We start from the raw sequence: 5,770 nt of genomic DNA on the forward strand, positions 1-5,770 counted from the left end.
AAATTCAAACTCCTAAATTCTATTTTATTCGTTATACAATGACATCTACATCCAGAAAGACAGTTGGTAAGTGATTGAATGTGGCTGTGGAAGAGTTGAGTAAGAGGAACTCGATTTTGCATCATACTTATGATGAGTAAATATAAGGTCTTCAGTAGATTATGTGTGTACTACGACGTGTAAGCTTCTTGATAAGGAGTCTTAAGGCATGAATATCTATCCACCCCTATGGTAAAAAGCAACAAGAGGATCAGAAGGTAGATACAAGTTTCAACAAGTAAAAGAAGCAAGGTGAAGAAGGATAGGAGGTACCCAGTTAGTGAAGATTATCGGTATTTACAATTCAGGCAGAGAAATATAAACATTCTGAGTTACTTTCAACAGTAATAGAGATATATACAATTGACCACACCTATCTCAATTATGTCCTATGGGAGCTAACAGATATTGGTTAAGAGAAGGATGGTATATGAGGATCCGGTTGGGGTTAGCATAACCCAAAATTGTGGAAGGATTGTTATCATTAACTGACATTTCCGAAGGATATTGCAAATGTGGTAATAGTTATCCTTCTGAAACACCCAGATGGTGCACTCTAGAATAGTATAGTCAGATATGAATACTAGAATGTTCGAAAATTTTAGAAGACTGGCATTGGAATCCTAGAAGGGATAAATATTTACCTTTGTATGGCTCTCGTCCCTAGTAAAGTGAGAGTGTTAGGGGACCCGAAGAGCCAGTGAGGTGAATGAAGAGGGGCTAAAAGTGAAAGAATGTTTTGTTGAAATTTTCAGAATAAAGTGATAGACAGAAATATTAGCAGGAGAATAAGAAGAAAGTAAATGAAGCATTGTGAGTAAGATGTGATAAATGAATGATAACAGTAAATCAAAATATGACATGACTACAGATTACTACAGTTTTATAGTCAAGTGAAGGAAAAGACAAGAGGTCATAGGCCTTGAGATAATAAAAGAATATAAGTCATAAAGTCATGTCCCCATTTCGAGAAATGAGTTGGAGACTCGTACATGATTACCAGAAGGAAAAGTTAGACCCCCGGAATAATAGAAATTATATGAGCTAGTGAATAAGATAAACTAAACATGAATTCGCGACTAAAGGATTTGATAATAGTCGACATCGTGAGAATTTCAGAGATCGCATTCCGGCGATAATAGAATGGACAACAAAAGAGTAACCTTTAAAGGTCATTCAAGAAGACGCTTCCCTAAAGCAAGAATTGTGAGAAGAGTTAAGCTTAAGGGACTAAGTGTGCCAGTTACACTAGGTGTCACCTTCGTGTGTAAGAAATTCAGTTATCCATGGTACAGAAAGGTTAGCGCAAGGCAAGTAAAAGTCCGTGGAAATGTGAAAAGACGCCAAAGATGAAAAGGTAAAACTTTTATAGGTAAATCTTCATAGCATTAAATGTTATTACTCCCCTAAAGGGGGCAGATGGTGTGATATGGTATTAAATCGGAGTTATGTAGTTCAGGTAAATATGAAATAGTAAAGGAAGAATATAATAGAAAGGCAAAAGGAATGAGATTGCATTTATTCAGATCCTACGGATATGATACGACTCCAGAACATTATGTAAGCATGACAACGGGGAGAGGCAGTAAGGGTTCCATCACTAGATGTTATTGATAAATAAGTGCAAATGAACACTTGATACATAAGGAGCCAGAGTGCGGGGTAAGTTAAGACAAAGGATATAACCCAAAAGAGATTACGCAGAATATAGATATGAGAATGGACTAACGAGTAGTTAGTAGTTGATTCAGGAAAATCCTAGTCATGGCTAGACAAGAGGATACAGACAAATCAGAAGATTGTGCAAGATAAACGTAGTGAACCCCAACATAGTGAATTCAGTCTCGCAGATATAATATCGTAACCCTTGAGAAATATTCAAATAGGAGTTGGGGTAATTAAAGGTACGTATAAGTGTTACGGAAATAAAAGAGAGTGCCACTTGGAAGATAGTCAAAAATTTCAATTCAGAAGCAACCCTACGAGCACAAGGTCGCGGAGGTAAGAAACTAAGGATAATTATAGGCAAGTAAGAACATCAAATTCTTTCGGGTATACGATGTAATAAGCTCGCAGCTTTACACGAGTCAAAGGGTCTCCCGTAAGTACTACAATAGAATACTAGCTGAGGAAATAAGGAAGAAGGCTTCAACTTAAGCATAGTGACATAAAGAAAAAATGGTCTTGTAACAACAGTCTCACTATAACATTGTATGCACTCCATAAGAAAGTGGCACCTATCATGGCTAATGAACGAGAAGAAGAAAAAAAAATCAAAAGTTATATTTGAGATCATATGAGTTACTGGAAATTCCAGTATTCGTGGGCACTAAGGTAAGCCAAGCATCCATGCAGCAAGTGGAAGAACGACAAGGAAAAGTAATTGCTTATGTTTAAAGGAAACTGAGAAGGCACGAAAGGAAATCTATGGTGCTAGCAAGTTAAAGAAAGGTTGCGAGTAGTATGAATATATATGTGTAGGTCGCAAGCTAAAGTATTGTAGAGCGACAAGGTTTTAGGTAGATAGGAGTAAGGATAAGAAAAGATGAGTCATATGGTGATAAGAATAGGTAAGCCTCGGGATTAAGCCATCAAAACAAGAGAGCTGATGATTTTCGAAAGTTATAGAAAGCTCGGTACAACTTGGATGAACTCAGAGGAGTCTAAGACTAGGAGCAATTAGAAGAGATAAAATGTTGCCCTAGTAGTAGAACAAGGGTGTAATGGTGATAGATAAGAGGATGACGTTTAGGCCTTTGATTGAGTGATGATTTTAAAGAAAAGGGATTTCATGAATTGCACGTGATTAGAATATCCCCATAAGATGAATCACGTTGGGATGCTATGAAATACGGTTATTGAAGTATAGTATTTTCCCTATGTGGATCAGGCAAATCACTTCAAATGTTCCCCGATGCAACATGAGCCCTAGTGATAATGTATTACGTAAGAGATTTCAAGTTATCAGTGGTAGAATATAGATCAGCGTTGAGGTGAATCACCAATAGATGGATAAAAGTACAAAGTATGAGATGAGATTAGGCCGTCATTCTTAAGATGAAAAGTAATGAGGAAGAACTAAAGGACTTAGATTTATACATATAGATAAGCAGTGAGAGAGTAACCTAGATTTGGGTAGCAAACCTCGATAATAATAAACCGAAGTAAGAGTTATGGTATAGTATGACCTACCTAGTTGTAGTAAATCCATAAGCATAGATAACCGAGGCTATGAAACAAGATATAGCAATAGTAGTAAGTTCGACAAAGTACCGAGTGTTGAACTTCAGTACACCTATAGATTCCCAGAAGGGCAGCTTGTCATAGTTCTGTATATGTTCACAAAGTGAGGCCTAGAGATTGGCTAAAAGCTGAATGAAAAAGGAGAGAAGAGTCGCATAGGCACATATACAAGGACAAATCCGTACATGCTGCATGACAGAAGGTATCAACAGTTAAGATATTGGAAGAATTATGATCACAAGTCGTGGTGTTAGAAAGAGGCCTAAAGGGGGGAATGTCTTGACCTTTGTATTTATTCACAGAACAATTGTATAGATGGAAAGGACAATATTAAAGCATTAGCAAGAGCTATAGGTTGTGAGACTGATAAGTACATCAGTCAACATTCGAGGACGAATGTTCCCAAGGGGTGAATGATGTTACACACTATGTTTTCATACGTGAGAGTACATCATAAGTCAATTGATGTAAGCTCAGAAATGAGATCGTCTTTGAAAGTACATATGGTAAGTTAATCATGTTACCTTGGAGGTTACAAATCTTTAAGATCATAGATAACAAGTTCCAAGAGGGTTGAAAGACTTAGAAGCTAAGCAAACTGAAGAAAATAAGATTTGTCGAAAGTCGACAAGTTGGGAATATTATAATATGTAATCTTGGGATAAGAATAGGGTGATTAACATGATAAATAGGTTGTTTTATGAGTTATTTTAGGCTTATTATAGTCGTGTGTTACATTTTTCAGTCAAGCAAGTTGTGGAACAAAAGTTGGCAAAGGTCATCACAAGTTACATTCATAAATGTGCTGAAAATTAGGTCAAATGTTGCGGAGCTTTTCTCCCAATATACTTGGAATTACGGGAGGATCTATATATCAAATTGAATATCTACGAGTCTATTTTCTAACGCATTATACTATTTATTGATACAACATCGGAGTAGATAGATATTTGCAGTTTCGCGAGACTGCATAGGTGACAAGTAGGTGTGTCACTAAAGCTTTTTGAGCAATACATTTCATGTATTATATGAGGTATTTTTGGGACATATTATATACCGAATTGAAGGTCTTAGAATTTCGTTTCCAATTCTCTTAACCATTCATTCTTACGACATCCGGATAAAAAGATATAAGCGTCGGAAGATGGGCCAATGAGAGGGTGCCAAGCTAGCACCTCTTTAACTTTTCCAAACTTGATATATATAGGTCTTAGGCCATGTTTGAAGGCATCATCTGTGCCTCGTGGAATCTCATTTGATTTCTCTTTATTGGCTTGAGCCTCTTCGAACATAGATTCTATGTGGGATGACGTCTCCGCGATGTCGATGACACCGGCTACTTCCTTCAAGCAGAAGCGACTTCTCACTGGATCCCGAGCTAGAGGAGGATCTGCATCTTGGCCACCTTCTTCGGTTGCTGCCTGATCTCCTTCGTCGATGGTCGACCCGTGAGCAATGAACTTCAGGTCATCGTCCTCAGGATAATCCCTGAGCTAGAAGAGGGAATCGGGGTCCGGTACCCTAACTTTGATACCTTTTTTATTGCTTTTCAAGACCTGAACAGCTACCCTCTTCTTCTTAACCTCGGCGTCTGGGGAGCTAGAGGATTAACTTTTTTTCTTCTTTTTCCCCTCCTTTGCGGCAGCTCAGGGCTATCCCGAAGCGGAGGGTTCAGCAAGCGAGGATGGAGTCCTCATCCAATAGCCGAAGCTCGGTGGTCTTGGGCAAACCTGTGAAAGGGAAATGACTTAGAAGAAATAAAAGTTAAGTATATAAATGTAATTATTTAGGAGGAAGACTCACCATGAGAACGGGCCTCCCACTTTCCCTTCGAGAGATTGCGCCATTTGCGCTCGAAGTAAGACAATTTTTTGCAAATCCCCTTGATACACTCCTTGAAACGAGGGACTTCATTAGGAACTTAGGTGACTGTTGCACAACGGTAGACACAGGCAAGTAGAAAAAGAATAAAAGGAAGTACCAAGTACTCAAGAAGGAGAAGACTTACGGGATGAGTTGCACTTTTCAGGGAATGGCAGAAATTTGGGGGAGGGGGGGGGGGAATTAGGTCTTCAATTTCACCCAAATGAACCTCCTCTGCCAACCTCTATCACGATCTTCATCGATTCTCGATAATGGATCTTTTCTTGCTCGACGAACGAGCTTTCTCAACCCCCTTCAAAAGATTCAGGGAATGAAAAGACGAAGCAGGTGGTCGAGGGTGAACCGAGGTGCTTCGGTGTTGTTTACAAAGTGGCGGAGAAGTATTATGATCCTCCAAAAGGATGGGTGAATCTTCCTAAGGAAGACCTAGTACCTTTTGCAGAAATCGAGGATTATAGGGTCCATCAGGGTGAGTGTGAAGGAATAAGTATAAACACTTAGTTACCCTTCCACATGAGTGGTGATGTCTTCGTTGGGTCCGGGGATGACCACCTCCTTGCTCTCCCAGTTACAGTCTACCCGAACTGGGGGGAGTGTGTCCTTA

The sequence above is a fragment of the Nicotiana tabacum genome, chromosome 23, assembly GCF_000715075.1.
Source record: "Nicotiana tabacum cultivar K326 chromosome 23, ASM71507v2, whole genome shotgun sequence".
Classification (NCBI taxonomy): Eukaryota; Viridiplantae; Streptophyta; class Magnoliopsida; order Solanales; family Solanaceae; genus Nicotiana; species Nicotiana tabacum.